This window comes from Amborella trichopoda, chromosome 12, assembly GCF_054954075.1.
Source record: "Amborella trichopoda isolate Santa Cruz 75 chromosome 12, AtrichopodaSantaCruz75HAP2 v2.0, whole genome shotgun sequence".
In the NCBI taxonomy this organism is placed as follows: domain Eukaryota; kingdom Viridiplantae; phylum Streptophyta; class Magnoliopsida; order Amborellales; family Amborellaceae; genus Amborella; species Amborella trichopoda.
The window spans coordinates 41,541,541-41,562,627 of NC_142347.1; the positions used below are offsets into that span (position 1 = coordinate 41,541,541).

General features: G+C 36.0%; 1 long non-coding RNA gene across 23 annotated transcripts in view; it reads right to left on the minus strand.

Moving 5' to 3' along the window:
- LOC110008366 (uncharacterized) overlaps positions 1 to 19,815 on the minus strand; it is a 102,954-nt gene extending 83,139 nt beyond the window's left edge. For 4 of the 23 annotated variants that reach the window (XR_016045869.1, XR_016045871.1, XR_016045867.1 and 1 more), the window contains exons 1-6: positions 16,790 to 19,815; positions 16,586 to 16,656; positions 16,387 to 16,439; positions 15,979 to 16,087; positions 15,489 to 15,572; positions 9,655 to 9,796 (exon numbers count right to left, since the gene is read on the minus strand). This is a non-coding gene — a long non-coding RNA (uncharacterized LOC110008366). Of the gene's footprint in view, positions 1 to 1,936; positions 2,316 to 9,654; positions 9,797 to 15,488; positions 15,573 to 15,978; positions 16,088 to 16,386; positions 16,440 to 16,581; positions 16,657 to 16,789 lie in introns of those variants that run through there. The other 19 variants (XR_016045884.1, XR_016045885.1, XR_016045875.1 and 16 more) reach the window with 19 other exon arrangements.
- Between the last annotated feature and the right edge of the window lie 1,272 nt (positions 19,816 to 21,087).

Consider the following 21,087-nt stretch of genomic DNA (forward strand, 5'->3'; position numbering starts at 1 on the left):
TCCAGTTTTTTATGAGTGAACAAAGCATATTAACATAGATTGTCATTATTTTCGTGATCGCTATCTTGATGGTACATTATCTCTCCCTTATGTTTCTTCTACTGTGCAAATGACTTATATTTTCACCAAATTTGTTACTCGGAGCCACAATGATTTTCTAGTGAACAAGCTAATGCTTTCCTCATGTCCGTATCAGCTTGAAGAGGGGCAATAATGTGTATACAAAAATAAGATGTATAATTTTCAGCTGTCCTTTATTTTCATTGTATATTTGTGTAGGGATAATGTGGTCTACACTAAATATGTATTTGTATATAAACCATTTTAGGGTTTCGTTATTTGTTAATGAGAATTGATCAAGATAGTTTCTCTCTCTAGACTGTTCTTGAGCTCTGTATCTTCTCTTAATCTAACAATTCTCGCACTAGAACACAAAAGCATGAGGAGAGAAAGCGAGTAAAGGAAGGGTGGATCCTATAGTTTTTTAAGAGAGAGTGATGAGACATGAGGGCATCCCACACTTTTTTGGGCTTATTCTCTCTTTAGACACTTTAATATGGAAGTGAGAGAATAAAAACTACAAGGGCGTGCCTATTAGAGAGAGAAAGAAACTTTCAATTGTGTAAAACGATAGATTAATGGGGTATTTATAGTGTTAAGTGTAGAGATGATTTATATGTGATGTAATCTTGACCATTGAAGTCCAACATCCGTGGCTATAAAAAGAGGTATGATCTTAGCTTACCATTCACTATCATGCCATCTTGATGCGTAACACCCATATCCTTCATTTTTAATAACCATAATTCACTCCAATTTACCTTGTATGAAATTACCTTTGTTCTTTTCATATAATTGAACTTAAATTTAAGTTGGAGGGTATACCCTTAAGTTAATTTACAAAAATTCCAACAAAAAAATCAAATTTGAAACTTCCCTCCATTTTATAAGAGCACGCGCGGCTAATCAAATCATGTCGCATAAGTTAGGTTGGTAAGTGCACTATTACCACATACCCTTAGGGTTTCTATTTTTAATTTCAAACACTATGCCCCTTCTAGAAGGGTTCACACATGCACAAACCACTTTCCTTGCCAATTTAACATGTGCCAAAATTAAATTTTCAATTTTCAAAATAGCACAAAATCCAATATTACCAAATGCCCCGCATCATAACAAATTACGTAATGACCAAAATGGCCACCATGGGGAATGACATCATCTTGACATCATCACCATGTGGGGCTGATGTGGAGGCTCCCAAGGCACCACATGGGTACCCATTGGCCATTGGGTGTCCGGTGTGGGTCACTGGGGGTCTATCCTAAATTGTTCTTTTGTAAAAGTAATTTTACATATCACTTTTTCTAATTCAAAAAAATCCAGAAAAATCACCAAAAATCCTTTTAATCATCTTCAATCAAAATAAATAATTTTCACAATGTTTAAAAACATTTTCAAGGTAAATTAGGATCATATAGAGTTGAATTAGGAATCTGAGTACTCCTCTCAGCTAGACCCAGAATTCAAAGTCACATTCTTGGTATGATTCAACAAACTCATGATCCATAATGTATAAGCAAATGCTCATGATCTAACTTATCAAAGTCAAACCAATGAGTGACCCTGAATCCCCAAATAATATTGGATTTCAGGTGGGTACGGGGATTACTCTCACGGCAAATGTGCATACCACTTCTAAGTGGATCCCTAGAAGAGTCGTATTTCTCATGCTTTGCAACTATTTATGCACATGATATGAGGAGATTTTAAGAGTCAGAGATTTAGGCCAATGCCCTCAGTTGGACCTAACCTTGCCATGCAGGGTTAACCTTCAACCACATATCACCATACGCAAAAAACACTTCACCATGGCCCAATCATGAGGTGTAATTGAGCTCAATAATAATAACAATAACCGACCCTGACTAGGGGCAACCCTGAAACCTCTTGGTACCTCATAAATATATATATATATATCAATCCTCCACATGACTGTCCAAGGGTTTTCATAACTCTGTGTCCCAATGCGTCAAGATTCTAGAGTCATGTCGCTCTTTTTTTTTATTGTAATCAAGAGCAATACACGTCCGTTTTATAAGTCCCTCAAAAGCCACAACTCCAACACCAATCTAGATCATGAACATCATACATATGGCCAAATCTACTACAACAACCAGCCATGGAAATCAACGTGGAACTCACACCTTGGCTTTGATACCAAATGGTGCAAAGCCAACACTGAAAAGAGGAGAGATCTGAGACCAATTGAGCAACAATAACCCGTCCATCTCGGTTCATCGATAAGCGGAAAGCTGCCAAGAGCACAGTGAAGGACAGGAAAGAAGTGACTTTCAGCCCTATATCACACCACTATATATATATATATATATATATCGGTTATGTTAGGGTACTCTCTATAGAATAATTTATAATTGTACTCAACAAATTTTGGACACTTATATATCTTGTTTTGTACTTGAAGCACTTTTTTACTGAGGGTATTTTTGGTCATTAGGAGGGGTGTGACATCATCCACATGGGGTGTGACGTCACCCATATAGAGTACTCTAATGGCATTTAATGTTCCATGTGGGCGATGTCACACCCCATGTGGAAGATATCATACCCTTCTTAATGACTAAAAAAACCATTAGAAAAAATACTCCATGTACAAAACAGGGGTATATAACTGTCCAAAATTTGTTGAGTATAATTATAAAATGCTTTATACTGTGAGCATCCTAACATAACCATTTATATATATATATATATATATATGGGAGTGATTTCATGCAACGATTATATAGTAATATAATGAAACAATCTTCAAAAACTATGTTAGGGCTATTTGTTTGACTCAAATTTTTAGATATACTCTACTTTAATTCTAATGAACAATCACACAAAGAAAAATTTCAAAACACAACCTAGAAAGTAATTTTTTTAGCCAAGTTAATGTAGGTCGTCCATTTTGGTGAGATGTTAAGATACAGTCCTTAGAACGATCTATTTCCTTTCAAAAAAATTTAGATAACTTTGTTGTCATTAGATTAGCAATGTTAAATAATAAATAATTTATTTTGAACTCATAAAGTCCTATATCTTGAAATTCACCAAATGGATGGTTTATATTCATTGTTGGAGGGGACTCATTTTGACCATATATAGGGTGCATATTTTGTTTTTTTTTTGGATTGATTATTGAGATGAAGAGAGTGTGTATACAAAATTTTGGGTCATACAAATACCCAAAATATGGTTTTCTAAAAGTATGGTTTCATTCTATTATAATGACTTTGTGACATGAAATATATATATATATATATATATATATATATATATATATATATATATATATATATATATATATAAATATGGGATTAGCCCACTAGTTCATATGAACATATGAGCCCAACAGCCAAGATTGAATCTGGGCCGATCTAACGATCACAGATGTTCGATAGTGCTTGACTTTTATTGTTTTTTCTATAAATTTAAATCACTTGAAATTTTAGGTATGTGTTCTCCTCATCAAGGCGCACGTAATAAAAATATAAAAAAAAATTATTCGCTAGAAAAAAATGACAAAAATACTCCTTGAAAAGTTTCGAGGGTTATTTTGGTCAATTTATTTCATGTAAAATATTTTTTTGGTATTTTTCAAAGATTCAACTATTTTTTATAAACACACGCCTAAACTTTCAAGTGATTTGGATGTGTAGAAAAAGAAATAAAATTCAGATACTACCGGATATCTGCAATCGTCAGATCGGCTCAGATTCAATCTGGGTCGTTGACCACATATGTTCATATGAGCGAGTAGATTAATACCAGCTTTTTCCTATATATATATATATATATATATATATATATATATATATATATATATATATATATATATATATATATATATATATATATATATATATATATATATATATATATCCATGTTAGGGTACTATATAATAGAAACGATCAAAATTTAGAAGAATATAAAAATGCTAAGAAAAATGTTAAACAAATAGTAAGTAAAGCTAAAATTAAGGCATATGATACTCTATATAATAAACTGAAACAAGAGAAGGTGAAAATAAAATCTTCCAATTAGCAAAAATAAGAGAGAAAAAGTATTGGAATCTATACCATATTACATGCATTAAGAATGATGATCAAATGGTCTTGATGAAGGATGACGAGGTCAATAAAAGGGAGAGGTTATTTTAAAAAATTATTAAATGACGAACACAATGGGAGCATAACGGTAGAAAGAACTGTTGGTACAAAACGAAAGGCTTTAGGACTAGATGGTATCCCAATAGAGGTTTGGAAGTGCATGGAGGAGATTGGCATTGACTAGCTAACGAAGTTGTTCAACAAGGTGTTGAGAACAAAGAAAATGCTAGAAGAATAAAGACAAAGTATTTTGGTACCTATTTACAAGAACAAATGAGACATTCAGAATAGTGCGATGATCGAGGGATCAAGCTCATAAGCCTTATTATGAAGCTCTGGGAGAGAGTGATTGAGCAACAGCTAAGACATGAAACGAGTGTATCTAAATACCAATTTGGTTTTATGCCAGAAAGGTCGACAACTGAGGCTATTTTCCTACTTAGGCAACTGATTGAGAAGTTTAAAGTGAACGAAAAAAGACCTCCACATGGTCTTTATTGATTTATATAAAACTTATAATAGAGTGCCTCAAGATTTGATTTGGCTGGTACTAGAAAACAAAAGAGTCTATAGACATTACATTGACCTGGTGAGATATATGTATGATGGAACACTAACTAGTGTACAAACAACAAGTGGAGAGAGGACTGAGTTTTAAGTGACAATAGAACTACATCAAGGATCAGCATTGAGCCTATACCTCTTTGTCTTAGTTATAGGCGACTTAACTAGGCACCTACCGGATGAGGTACCCTGGTGCATGTTGTTTGCAAATGACATACTTTTAATCGATAAGACCCGAAATGGAGTCAATACAAAATTAGAACTTTGGAAGGATGCTCTAGACTCCAAAGGTTTTAAAATTAGCCAGACTAAGACAAAGTATATAGAATGCAAGTTTAGTAATAATAGGAGCAAGGACAATGAAGTATTTAAGATTGACGGCTAAGAAATACAAAACATACCACACTTTCGATACATTGGGTCGATAATCAAAAAACATAGAGCTGCGCAGGCGAAATGGAGATGTACAACTGGAATTTTATGTGATTGCCACATACCAAAGAAATTGAAGGGCAAGTTCTATAAAATAACTGTGAGACCAGCTTTGCTCTATGGGGCGGAATGTTGGGCGGACAAAAAACATTATACCCAAAAAAAGAGTACAGCGGAGATGAGGATGTTTAGATGGAAGAGTGACAAGACAAGAAGGGATAAAATTCGAAATTTATCCATTCGGGAGAATTTAGGTGTGGCACCAATAGGTGATAAGGTGAGAGAGAGTAACTGAAGTGAGCTGGCCATGTGTGGCGCTGACTAAGTACAACACCTGTTAGGAGGTGCGAGTTAGTTTGGAAGGACTAAGAAGGGTAAGGTGTAGGCCGAAAAGCATGCGGTTGGAAATAGTCCGAAAAGATATGGGAACTTATGGCCTTACTGAGGGTATGCCTTCAATAGAGTAAAATGGCGGATCAGGATTCGCGTAACCGACCCCAATCAATTGGGACAAGGCTATGATGATGATAATGATGATGATGATGTTTATGCTAGGGTACTCATATATATGAGTATTCTCTTAATGTACTCAACTTTTTGAGACAATAATATACCCTTGTTTTGTAATATAGAATTTTTTTAGTAAGGGTACGTTTTGTAATTAGGAAGGGTATGATAGATATTTTTTATTAGTAGTTAGTAAGCAATTATTGCTCCATGTGGGTGATGTCATGATGATGTCATCCTCCACTACAGACAATAAATGTTCTTTCTATCAAGAATTTCAATTTTACGCCTATTGAATTATATAAAATACCCTAGACAAAAATATTACTACTTAATGAAGTATGGGTAATGAGTGTCAAAAAATGTTTAGTACTTTAAGTATATATATATATATATATATATATATATATATACACACACACACGCACACCCACTTGCAAGTCCCCATTGAGGCAACCAATTTCACATGTATAGGAACTTTATATCATCATCTCTTTAACTCATGGGAACTCAAAATACTATTATTCTACTAAAACTTTTTATTATATGGGGACTTTAAAGCACTTTATTCTACCATTGACTTTATAGTACTTTATTCCAACATATCCAACTTAACAAGTTATATAATTTAAGAAACATCCGTACTTCAAATTAAAAAATAAAGACTTTTCTAGCCAATGACTTGACGAGATTTGCAATTTTGCATCATTTAACCTTCACTAATGCCTTTAATTCTATACCCTCACCTTATCAACCCTACCCCATAGACCTAGTCTGAACTCTACCGCCTTTAGGCACCCTTCCATCCAATCCCATTTAATAAAGGAGACCTTAATCTATTGTAAAAACTTTGGCTAGAATAAGAATAAGAAATTTTTTTAACGAATTAGCCTGGGTTGGATCTCCTACAAGTTTGGAAGAAAGAAGCACAAAGGTCTTCATGGAAATTTGGTGCAAGGTGGAGTGTACATCCCAGCCTCTGCTACAATAAAGCCCAGATTACCCAGATAAATTAATTTGGATTACCCAAGTTCACCAACAGAGTAGAGGCATTTTTTTCATTTTATTCTTCAATATAATATTTTGCTATTTTTTTCTGTAAAAAATCTACCCAAAATTCAGCTTAAAAGGATTTATAAAAGATTATTGTTTATGCCTGATTTTGAGGCAAACGACACTCCGACCTTCCGACCTTGACCTTGAAATTAATTGGTCACTCCGAGGTAGTTTAAGGCAATCCATCGAATTACGGTCTACGAGAGAGATCGATCTGAGGACAGCTCTCTTGTGGACTCGGTTGCAGATAAAGATTGAATTTAGCGCATCGACTTCTTCCAATTCTCTAGAATCGGCCGGGTGGGATAGTTTGCATTAGTGTTGGGTCTAAGCGATATAGAATTATGGCTAAATATGGACTAGGTTCTTAGGAGGAGTTTAGCTTTTAGAGAGCATTGACATTAGGGTCTTGAGGATACTTGGGTTAAGATATGAGTTCAGGGTCTCTAAGAGTTCAAAGGGGAGTGTCAGGTGCGGCAGAGTTTCACCTAAGGGTCCTAAAACTCAAGGCAAATGTTCCTATGTATAAGAAATTGCTCCTTCAACACTGCCAGAAAATTTTCTTTCAATCAGGACCATTGATCTTCTGAGCTATAGCCAGTAACGCCCGGGTTGGTACCTCTAACATTGATCTCTTGCGGTATGCAATTATTTCAAAATTGTGTTAATAGTGCTTCCGCTGAAGTTTAATCGTTTTGACAGGTGCAATGTGTTTCAATATTTATTGAAAACAATGTTCTAGAGCGCACATGTTACCAACACTTAATACAGATATTTGGTGGTATTCAATGTTTACCAACACAACCAAACTCTCTCAGGCCATAACTTCTAAACTATGAATTGTATTTGAGTAATTCTTGAATTGTTTGAAAGCTTACAACCTCTACTTCTAGACCTAAAACGCAAATATGGGGAGGGTCTATAGGGCTTGGGATTTCAGGTGCTGGTTTTCAGGGTTATGGGTATCAAAGCTGCATACGGGTTGGTTTCTAAGGTACTAGGTGGATCTAAAGCCACATGGTTTAGGGAGGTAACTAGTTCAACGTCCCGACAGTACCAGGGCCTTTAGTATCTTGGAATCCCTTCTATTGGGTATAGGGTGTCTACAATTACAAATCTTTTGATTTACCCAAATTGAATCTATGTTGCCAAGCCTATTATTCAATTGAATGGCTAGCTAATTTTATATGTTTCCTCTCTCTCTCTCTCTCTCTCTCTCTCTCTCTCTCTCTCACACACACCTCCCCTTGCTCCACCTCGCCCCTCTGATATATATATATATATATAGAAAACACTACAAAACGCCTATAGGTGAAGTTCTATAGTACTTCACCTACGGCTTTATCACCATTCAAAGTTTATCACACAGTCACAGATGTCTGATAGTGTTTGAATTTTAATATTGTTTTTACAAATCATAATGATCTTAAATTTTGTAGATGTGTGCGCCTTAGTGAGATGCACATGAATAAAATATAAAACAAATAATTTGAATGATAAAAATTATGTAAAATACCCCTATAAAGTTTTAGGGGTAATTTCATTATTTTATTTTATGACTATTATTTTATTAATATTTTATTTTGCTGCGAATTAGTCATATGTACACACGCCCCAAATTTTAGATTAATCTGATTAGTACAATAATTATAAAAATTCAACTACTGCCAAACAACTGTGACCGTGTGATGAACTTTGGACTGTGATGAGGTGCAGATGAAATACTGTAGAACTTCACCTATAGGTGTTTTGTAGATGCTTCATATATATATATATATATATATATATATATATATATATATATATATATATATATATATATATATATATATATATATACATATATATATATATATATTCTTTTATTTTTTTTAATGTTAACACCTAGTGAAATCCTATAAACTACATAAAGAAAAGGTTGTAAACTGCCAAAATTACTTCAGTTGCCCCTTAGGACATTTCTATTGAATGAGTAATAATATTTTTGTCATTAGAAAGAGTAATGTTGACATTTGCACTAAAAGATAAAGGGTATGTTTTTCATCTCAACAAATAGCATATTTGAAATATTCACTGAAAGACAAAGGCATTTATTTTAATACAGCACCTAAAACTTCACTCCACAATTACCCTTGTCTTTTAATGAAAATATCGACAATACTCTTTCTATTAACAAAAAAGCTCTTACTCATTTTAGAAGCATTGAGTAACTAAAAGGGAAACTGTGATAATTTAACAGTTCACACCGTTTTTAAAATGTAACATATAAGATTTTATAGTGTGTTAACAATAGAAAAATCCACACACACACACACATATACACAAGGTTATTAGCACTCATATGCATTATATAATAAATCTAACAACTTGGCCACAAAGTGTGACATTTTCTTATTCAGTTTTTGAGCTAGTTAATGGGAACCCCTAGCCCCACGATTTCACGTCCGACAGCCAAGGCTGATTGAGCCTCCTTGTAACAGGGGTATAAGGTCTTATTGTTCCCCCCCCCCCCTCTCTTCTCGTTCTCGCTATAATATATATATTGAATCTTGGTAATTTATATTCTCGGTAGCCATGATTTCTCTTTCTTACTAAAGGTTATAAATTAATTAAATCTCTCGATAATTAATACTCAAATGGAGTTGCTTCAAAATCTAAAAAAATTTAATTGATCCTAAAGTTTTATGAAGAGCTCTTTTACATCTTAGGAATTGTTTTAAAAAATGCCAAACTTGCCAGCCAATGATTTCTTGGAAGGAGGTAAAAGTAAAATTTTAGTTAATCAGGCCCCATTATAATACAAGCGCTAACTGGAATTCTAGTTTCCTAAAATGCCAATCAAATGAAGAAATTATCAAATGGAAAAACATTAGAGCAGGAAAGGGAAAATCTGAATGTAGAGAAAGGGAAGGAAGTTACCCATCAAACTACCAAGGAAAGCCACCTAGAGCACACTATGCTTCAGAAGGTCATTGCCTTTGAATGCATCACCTTAACACCTTTAAACCAATGCAACTTCACCACTCTTAGCACTTGGGAAAAGGTCATTCTAGATGGATCCCTGCTCATAAAGAAAAGCACATAAAAAATATTAATTGATCTTGGTAATGGGGTCAGCTAGCAGTTCATCTTTTTAGGGTATTTTAATGTGTACAATCATTATAAATTAATACCTGTTGATCACTCCCAATGCATTTATGGATGGCAAGATAGAAGTTGGGCAAGAGTTATTTGATGCGATGAATAAGAATAGTGGAGTGAGAATATGGAAAATATACAAAATCAATTGCAAGGACTCAGGAACTTGAATCCACTTGGATCACATCAAAACAAATAAAAGTGCGGAGATGGTCAACAACACGATGTGCACATCATCACAAAAGAATATGCCGACACATGTTTCCCTATATACCCATTAAAGTAAGACGGGTATGGGGTTGCAAAGGATATGATTTCCTAAATATCAGGTTCTCTTTTAATTAAACGGGTCAATACTTCATGAAATGGGGAGGTCAGATGTTAGCCAGAATAGCTATTTGTAGTCATCTGCGTAATGCCTATTTGAACTTAAATTGATGTTTCTAAGTCGTTCGTATTGATGCATAACCTAAAAGATCATTTTGATGGAAAACAAGAATCACTGGACTATTTCTTTCCGGAGATAAAGAACTACATTGAGAATCGCTGGATTGGAAAAGGAAGTTCCATATTTACGGCACTGCCTAGATAAGTGGGACAATACTGGGGCGAACATCTAGAAAACAAGATCTCGTGATCCACATGTTAGGTCATCCCATATACAAATATACACTCATTTTGAGGAAACAAAATGATCTATCATCTACCCATTCTCTTAAAAGCATGTTCTTTGGTTTTCTTGTACCTCAGTGCAATAGGATAGAGCTCCAATGTCAAGATCTATCATCTACTTTCCATACAATTTTGCTGGTAGTACTAACCACAATTGTTAGTCTAATTATTGAGTCCGCTTTCACTTTTTGAAAGGAAGCAAATGAGTTCGAACCTTTAGCTAAGTGACAAGCTACAAGGCTCCCTTTTTCCTAAAAAAAAAATCTCTATAAAAAGTAGAGAACGAAAAATATTTGCATTGTTTTTGTCAAAAATGCTAAGAAGGTTGAAGAAGCATTCTGCTAACAAGGAGCAAAAAAAAAAAAAGATAAAGGCTAAACTTGATTAATCTTAACTGCATTTTGGTGAAGAGACCAAAGTTGAAGAATTTGGTAGCATCCATCTAAACAAGCGAGAATTATAACACTAGCTTTACCCAGTGTTTCAAAAAGCACTAGGCGGTCAGGGGTCCAGGCCGCCCAGCGCCTAAGCGGGCACCCAGAACCTGGGCGGCGCAATAGATTTATTTCTTTTGGGTTTTTCTCTCTCTAAAATAGGTTCTAATGGGTTTTAGGTTTCAAATGAACCTAAAACCCACAATTGTGCACCTTTAGTATTAAAAAAAAACCAAAAATACCCTCAACGAGGACCATTTCTGCCCCTGGGTGGGTCGCAAGCCCTAGGCGGGTTCCCTGACACCTAGACGGACGCCTAGGGATATCTGTCTAATCTGGGCGCCCGCTTAATTAGGCTGCCTAGGCCTGGGAGATGTGCTCAAGCCTTCTGGACTGCCTAGGCGGCCGCCCAAGCGCTGGGCGGTCTGCTTTTTAAAACATTGGCTCTACCATTCTAAATTTCAGCAAGTCCATGTTTTGTGTCTACACTTACATATCCCCATGGTATGAGAGAGTAGTAGTAAGTTAATTCAAAGTGATCCTCCCTCCCTTTTCTTTCCTTATTTTTTTCTTTTCTTTTGTTGATATCCTTTTTGGAATTCATGTCCCATGCAACTTAATGCTTGCAGCATGATAATAATAATCAGGGTCCAAAAATTCAAAACCAAGTTGAATGTCATGGGAAAAATGACGATTTGGTTAGTAGAGTTGGAGTTGATAAGAGAACCACTAAATTTTCAATTCAAAACCAAAAAATTCAGGATATTGAAAGTCAACATTCCACATAACAGATTGAGTTGGGCAACTAAAATGAAGTGGCACTGCCTTTCTAAACGTTGATTATGATTGATAGAATATCTAATGCTACTAGTCTTTCAAAAAGCGCTAGGCAGGACCAAGGCGGTCGGGGGGTTCCAGGCCGCCCAACGCCTATGCGGGAGCCCAGAACCTGGGCGGCCAAGTAAAAAAATATTTGCTTTTGAGTTCTCTCTCTAAAATAGCCTCTAATGGGTTTTAGGTTTCAAATGAACCAAAAACCCACCCACAATTTTTCCCTTTTAGTATTAAAAAATGACCAAAAAATACCCTCACAGAGCTTCATTTCCACCCCTAGGTGGGGTGCAGGCCCTGGGCGGCCGCCTAGGCTGGTTCAGGCGGGCGCCCAGGGATATCCGCCAAGGTGGCCGCCCAGGCGCTGGGCAGTCCACTTTTTGAAACAGTGAATGCTACAAAAATTGCAAATGACTTCCTCCCAACAATATATACACCAATGAATTATTCAAATATAAAAATTATTAAAATCTATATCTATAAAATAAATCACATGTATAGTCTTAACAAATATGAAAGACAAACATTACCAATGAATTGATGCATCCAATCAAGCAAAGACAGTTTAATTGTGTATAAATAGTTTGCAATAGCAATTCAGATTGCACTTCCACTAAATCAAATGTCAGCATGTCTATTAGTGTAAACGCAAACAAAATTACACATAAAGACTACAACTAGATTATGTATAGGTCGAACACATGGACAACTTGCTGGAACATATGCTAAAGCATTTAAAATAATATTGGGGGCTAAGAGTTGTTTATGGAATTTTGACTAGGAAAATCGAGTCCATACCATCCATGATATAATCACAATTAGTTCAAAATTAAATTTTTATGATATAAATGCTCAATGAAAACCATAGCGAAGCTTCATCATACCATCCCCATCCTGGAGTCTTCCAGTACAAGTTATTGCATGTTTTAATTTTTGGTGGGGAAGGTTGCATAATAAAGAATCAGACAAAGGTAAAAGCATAAATACTTTAATGGGTAATGCATGGATTTAGCAACAAACCTCACCAGATTCCCGTCATGTTATCACATGGATATTAAAGCCTACCCCACTAATGATTACAAAAGATATGAGAGAGGAGTAGTTGCAAACTCATGGCCAAAATAAGATGCCACTACCCATGGCAGCCTAGGGTGGTGCAGTCATGAGGTTCTTGTATTAGCTGAAGTTTCTCCAGCATTGTTCCCTTATCCATATATGAGGGATTCATCAATCTATTAACTCAAAGAATCCCAAAAGATGTTGTCGGGATTGCCTTTACAATACTGATATTGATGAATAGCATCCATCAATAACTGTGAGTCAAACCACTATATTGCTAAGATTTGGATCACTATTTGTGGGCAAGCAATCCACAGCTTAGAGTTCAACTTGGAAGATAGGATCTACCCATATGGATTGGCAAGAACATATCTCCAATTATCATCACCATTACTTATGATGCATCACTTCGCCACTTGTTCTAACCAGATTCCATGTAGATGCACTGGAATGAAGTTCAAAACATCCAAGTGGAATTGGAGACCGTGCAACTGTTTTGATGCTTGGGGTTTGGGCACCTCAAGGTGGAATCCCCAACCTCCCAACCAGTAGATCTCCAACTTGGCTAGGCTCTAAAAGCAAGCTACATATTCATCATGCATCTGCGGATGTCTTTGATCAGTAACCTTCGAGAGAAATTCCCTTCCTCACATCTCGCTCAATTGGGGGCTAGCTATATTTTCCAAGCGGTTAAGGTCAATGTTGTTGCTTTCTGTCATAGCCACTATAGAGGGTTTCTATTTCAAAGAATCAGCAAAGAAAATTCAGGAATCGGTATATCCATAAGTTTTTGGCATAATCAAACATATGAGATAATGTTGAGGTAGAGGACAGCAAGTCTCTATGCCAATTAGTTCTCGAATCAACATGAAATATATTGCCATGCTAGAAGCCACGACTTCAATCTCCAAACCCCTCGTGACAAAGATAAAATTAATATCTATAGGTCACAAATAGAATACGAAAAAGATAAATTAGAAATTACTTCTCTACAGCATAGTTTGCAGACCCAATCAGGTCTTCAAAGACGGATCGGGTCATCTCAACCCGAAGAAAATTCAAGCCAGGTCTTTACTGGGTCCAACCACTTTTTGTGACACTATTCGATTTGCGCTTTCCATATTTGAAGATCAGGAATTGCTAAATATAATACCAAATGCCTGAAGCGTTTATGCTTTCTATGTTTAACAATGAAGACATTAGGAAATTCAACCTTGAATGGCTAAAAGGTCTTGTGCTTTCCATGCTTGACAATGAGTGAGAACATTTCAAAAATTTAGAAACTTTATCCTAAATGCTTAAACTAAACCTGCCTTTGTCCCTTGAGTCCCTCCAAACGTTTCCTTCATTCGAGGCATCAATCATTAGTTGCCAACTCATTGTTAACAATGAACCAAAGACAAAAAAAAAAGTCACAGTCTTTATTTTGGGAGGAGGGGGGGGCGTGGGGGAGATTTTAGAAGGTTTTGGGAGATGACCTGTTTCAATTTTCGAGACATCGAAAAGAAGGCATGAGGTTGGGTGAAAGAGGAGCCAAAAAGCAAAAAGAGGAAGGTAGGCAATGACAATTTATTTTTCTCAAAATTTCTTTATTTATTCAGTTTTGGAGAAACTAATTCGAGAAAATCATATTTTTATAGTATTGCTTTTTGAGAAAAAAGGGAAATATGTTTCATGTAATGGACTGATGTGTGGATTTTTTCAGTCCTTAATATGTATTTTTAATTAAATACCAAAGAGATTGAAATTGTTGCCCTTTGTAGACTGATTCTCAAGGTTTTTTTAATCGTTACACACTAGATGTAGAAATTCACATTATCAAGTTTGCTACGAATTTTTCATTGCAGGTTAAATATTGATATAAAGTATTGTAATAATCAATATGTTTGACATTTTGCACTATTTCAAATTCCTGAATATTTAATGAATATTTTATTACTTTATAAAACATTTCGCAACAGTTTTTACTAGTTAAATATTGATATAAGGTAATGTAATCATTAATATGTTTCAAATGTTGCATTATTTCAAATTCCTGGATATTTAATGAATATTTTATTATTTTATAAAACATTTAAGAACAGTTTTACTATTTAAGGTCATAATTATGGATTTATCTAATGACCCAGTCTAATCAACCAGTTGGGGTCAAGGGTCAACATGATTTGGGTCCCTATCGAGTCGGGTCAAGTTTTCGGGTCAGCAAAAACTGCTCTACGGCAAGTAAGTTACTTTTAATGTAATTTGAAGTGTGAAAATAACAACCATAACCTCCTGAAGATTTATCATGCATGATAAATTGTTGCGACCAAGGTAAACACATAGTGGACCAAACGAATAAAAAAGAACCACATCAAGTTTCTTATAATAAATAATAAATTTTCAATAAAGAACCACTATTTTTTGAAGTGAGAGAAAAAACGAACTAACTGCTAATCATATAGGGAAAGTGCTTAAGGAATTAAAAAAAAAAAAGAGAAGTAAAATGACCCAAAACCCACTGATATCTATCTAAGCTATCTTTTATTTCCCCTCACTTTGTACATGTTGATGTGTCCCACTTTATAACGCATTAAGCCAAACATGCACATGTGTGTGAATGGAGCAAGGGGCATTTACCTGGAGCAAATTCTTTCTATTCTCCAAGTTTTAGATCCTTCTACCGATGATAGGAATGATAGGAGGATTGGCCCTCCACATTTGCTGCAAGAGGGGATGCTGGGTCAATCATTTTTGTTTTCTTTTTTTGCTTGTTTCCAAATAGAGAGAATTCGGGTAGATTATGGATTGATATCAATTCAGACTAAATCCATTTATTCCCATTTTGGGGATAAATATATTTCAAATAGAGCCACAACCAATAACTAAAGAATGAACAGAAAACTGAAATGTCAATTTGATGAACTTGTGTCACAAGAAAGTTCTCAATGAACACAAATGGAGCTAAATTAGATATAAATATCTATGGCATCATATTGTAGGGAATAAATAAAGAAAAAATACATGTGGAAAATCACTAAAAGTCTGAAAAGGCCATCTCAATTTCTTTCTAGAGTGAAACCAATACAATTTTCTAAAACATGTTCTGTTATTACCAAAAGGATCCTACCCATATGTAGAATTTGGTACCAATACAACTCCATAGAGGAAACAAGCATTCCCACGATGTACAGCCTCCAAAACCTTGCAACTTTCCGTATCCATGTATTCGGTTCATTCTAGATAGCCACAGAGAAAAAACAGATGCAAAAGAATACAAAAATTCAATTACATGACCACATAGCAGCAGAAAACAACTGCATGTAACAAGAATCAAATAGCTGATACAGCAATATTGACAAAATATCTCACAAATATGATATTTTCTTTAGAAATCCATCAAAGCCTAAGGGTCATAAGATGGCCATTATTGTCCCAAAATGCTTCAAGTTAGGCACTACGAACCCATAGGTGTCATGGACTTACTAACACATTCATTATTGAAAAGGAAAAGGAAACAAACTATGATAGCAAAAACCTGTAGGCCTCAATTTCTCCAAAAAATTGCATAATGGCCACCGTTACTTTTGGCTATTCAGCAAGACACAAAAACAAACAATCGGCTACAAACTCCAGGCAACCAAAGAAATTATTTAAAGAAGATGAATAGGTTTATGTATTAAGCAGCCTGAACATAAAATGTTGATTAAAGTAAAGTCAGATGAACAATCACCTACTCAGCACATGAAATTCGGCGATCAGATGACTTCAAATATCAAAGGAAGTAAAAGAAGAGCAAATGCCTCCACTACAAGAATTATAAATAACGAGGATAAGTAATCATAAATAGAAAATATCACTCCATAAAACAACAATACATGAAGATAATGCCAGATGCCATTATTGTGAATGGAAAGAACATATGGTTAAAAGAATCCCACCTCCTAATCCAATGTAGAAAAAACTATATGAGAGACACCATAGTTTGCAGAAATGCCAAACCATGATCCACTCTTTTAATTAAAACAACCTGCATTGGAGCATGGAAAATGCAAATTCAAAACAATAGAAAAGATCTAGTATGGAGTAATAGTTCACTAGGTGCCCACAAGAAAAAAACAAAATTCTCTACAGAGAACCTTCAACCTTGAAAAAGTAATTTCTAGACGAACTTTTTGAGGACAAAGGAGACACACACACCACCCTGGCTGGTCAAACCAGATATTATAGTAGCTTTAGAACACATTAAAGGGTAGTATCACATGAGTTCTAAAGTCTAAACTTCCTGATTCTGATAATTTAAGGTGTATCTTCTTTGTGCTTCTCTTTCCTTCAATTATTTTAGATGTTTGCTAGCTATAATATCAAATGAAAAACTCTGGTTTTTTGAATGAAGAGCTCCAAACAATATCATCACCAGTAAGGATCACAAGATGGAGGTGGGTGTGTGGGGGGAGAGAGAGAGAGAGAGTCCTTATTGCACAAAAACAAGAAGTAATTTGGATACTTCATCCAAAAAGTGAGTTGGCTAGAAAGAAAATCAACAAACAACCAATAAAACCCACCAAAAGAAGAAAGAGAAATATAGAGGATTGCATACTAACCTGTCTCCTGTGTTCCAGTCTGAAAGCCCAATCTAAACTTTCTTTTTTCTCTCTTTCTCTCTCTAGAAAGCAGGAACATCTACAGATCCACTAACTCCTCAAATGCAATCTCACACTGAACCGTTAAAATGCCCCTAAAGTAAGCACATCTAAAAGATCCATGCCTATTATCCCATCAAAAACACAAAAAAAAAAACCCAATTCTGAATATATACAATGCATCTGGTTCAAATCTATTAACCTTAAAAAACCCACACCAGAATTTGCATTCAAATTCATTAACCTTAAAAAACCTACAACAGATTTTGCATGGAAGTTTTGTAGAGTTAAACAAAGCCTAAAGAGAGTTAGATTACACCTAGCATTGTGAAAATTAGAACACACAAGCCTAATACCATGACAAGAGAGAGAAAACGCATACCTAATCACACTGAGAAGAGAGAGAAAACCGATACCGAATCTCATTGAGAGAGAGTATGCACACACCTAATCTCATGGAGAAGATAGAGCGAGAATCCGGATACAAGATAGAGAAAGAGAGTAGGAATACCTAATTCCACTGAGCAAGAAGTGAGAAATCTGATAGTGGGACTTAGAGAGAAAACATACCAAATTTCATGCAAAACTGTCGAGGTTCTCACCATTTTTCCATTAGTCCGAAGTCGTACCAGAAGCATATCCTCCTAGAGAGAGAAACCCTGAAAAGACTGAAATGAAGGATAGGAATAGGGCCAGGAGGGGAGACCAGCGCGTGCCCCCACGCCATAATGAGGTGCCATTTGTTTATTACTTTCTCTCTCTTGTTTTTGCCTTGGAACGAATGAAAATGGGTGCGGATGGTGCATCTCGGAAACCCAAAAGAGACCGGATTCATTTAGAGAGAGAAAGGATTCATCTAGAGAGAGAACGGAGAATGCAGGAGGTCATGGCACAAAGCAATAGCGGGAAATGATAAAGCTGACAAGAAGAGGAGTGAGCACGCACAGACAGCGGCATACGGTTATACAATTGGCCATGTGTGCTCACTCTCTTCTGTCAGCATAACCCACTACCCCCTTTCTTACCGCAAATTGTTAGAGAGAGAAAGCTTCAAAGGCTCTGAGGCTTTAGAGAGAGAAAATGGGTTTCCTCCGCAGCAAGCACAGAAGAATCGACAGGCAATTTGAAGGCCATGACATCATGCAAGCAAATCTCTCTTTTTCTCTCCATAAAATAGTTTGGTTATACTGGCCTACACAGTCTCACCCTTTGCCCTATTTCTCTCTCAAAATCAATGGGCTTCTCTCATAACCAGGTTTCACAAAATCGAACTGGAACGGTTAATGGGACATGGGGGCTGGTGTCATGACCTATCTGAAAGAAAACTCAGTGGTTCCTCTTTCTCTCACCTCAACAGAACTATCCTTCTCTCACTCTAACAGTAACTCTGCCTCTTGGTTTCTCTCTCAAGACAACATATCAACAAAGATATAAGGAACCCATCTCTCTCTCATCCATAACAAGCTACCCATCTTCCTCTATCTCTCACTGTGACTCCCATCTTCCCTTTCTCTCTCCAAAAACTAGAATCTGACAGGAATTACATCTGCCACACGTGTGCTTCGTCCTCTAATCTCAGGGTCCCCCTAACAACTCTTCCGTTGTGTACAGAGAAAAGTGTACCAAAACCAAACCACGCCCCCTTCTCTTCCCCCCCCCCCTCTCTCTCTCTCTCTCTCTCTCTCTAACCTTCTTTCTCATATTCTCATGGCGAATACGTGTCGATAGCTTCGAAACCAGGCGATTGACTTTTAGATGCTTCCTCTCCATGGATGGGTCATCTCGTCCGTTGGTTCCAAGGATGGAGTATTCTGAACCGTCGATTCTGTGCGTTCTCGTTCTCGATGAATCTGGACCTCTTATTGTCGGTGCTAGGGTTGCTCGCTCCACTTTCTCTCTCTAAAAGAATTGTCTAATTCGAATATTTTATTGAAAAATAGTCTGCGTCTGTTGGGGAAACATATGGGGGTTGAGTCCATGAGTGGAGGGGACCAATCCCCTCCTGTTTTGTCATTTCGGATTTTTGTTTCCCGTAAATGTGTAAATTGCACGGGTCAGGACTGACCGGGCCGCGGGCAGTGCTAGCCCTCTCTTTAAAGAGTCCCCCTTAGTGCCGGACCACGACGGGGCTAGCGACGCCCTTAAGTAAACTAGTTCCTACAGTGCTGGCCCAAGCCGGACCCGGCTCAAGCCCTGACTGCCTGCACTCAGAGGTTTTTCGAAGACCGGCCACCCGTTGTTGTTGACCCTAATGTGGCTTTATTCCAGGGACGGGCCACCAGTTGCTAACCCTAATGTGCTTTATCCGAAAACTGAGCGTTGGATTGAAATGCTCACAAACCGACAAACCTACAAGGCTCCAAACAATAGGGTAGTTATGTAAAATTCTCATGATTTAGGGGTGTCTTACAAAGATTTTTTTTTTTGTTCTTTTATATCTTAGATAAAAGAAAATAGTTTTTATAAAGCCAACAATGAGCTTAGAGTTTAGTTCAAAACTTTTATTAGAAGTGGTTATTTTTTATGTTCAAATATCTTTAAATTTAAAAGAAGTCATTTTGATGTTCGAATATCTTCAAATTGATCATCTCGATATCAAGATGCATGGAAATAAGAAAAAAAATGGATTTCAATGCTTGAAAATAATGCATCTTGTAATGTACTTTTGGACCGTCAATATCAAGATTTTCAAATTTTTATGGATATGCTCGATCAATATTATTTTTAAAACTTTAAATTTTATAATTAAAAATAAATATATATTTTAAAGCTATCATAAAAAATCTAATATTAAAACCAAATTTCTCTACAATATTTAAAAGTGTGTTTTATTTCGATTGTTTAGAGGTTCAGCTCTATAAAGCCGTACCTTCCATTAGGAAAAAAAATAAAAAAATGACAAATTAAAATAGGGGCTAAAGACCTATTCTTTTATATAATTATAATATTGTGAAATTGGGGATTTCGGACGAATTTAGTATTCCCACCCTCCTACGTTCTGTTTGGAGGAGTCCAAACATTGGCTGGATTGCTAAAAATTTAGAGGCCGTACTACCCTCAAATAATTGAGTTTTATTATTTTGGGAATATGTGCTTTTTATGCATAAGAAAATGGCGCCCATTTATAACGAGAAATCGATGAAAAAATCATTGATTCTCTTTCAAGAGGACGGGAGCATGCGTAGTATAGTACAGACCACAGGCCTGTTGAAACATGTGCCCAACCCCACAATCAAAATAAAATATTATTCCATAAATGAAATGGGTAAGTGATTATTAGGTTGGGGTCCACTCTATTAAATTTAATCCTTGCTTTTATGGTAAGTCAATATGTAAAATTGTAATTATCTTGGAGTGGCGTAATTTCCCTATTTTTAGCTTTTGCCTACTTTTCTTGCTATGAGTTCACATTCATGACCTTAACCTGCTTTTGTCTCTAAGATACATCCAAAAATGTCAAGATTCAAGGCTTTTGAGTGGGTAACATCATGGGGAGACAAACATGACCACTAAATGGACCTCCCATTATCACTAAGATGCCATATAGAAAGTCAAGAGACCTTAGCAACCCAAGAGATATCATGTGTGGCCATTTA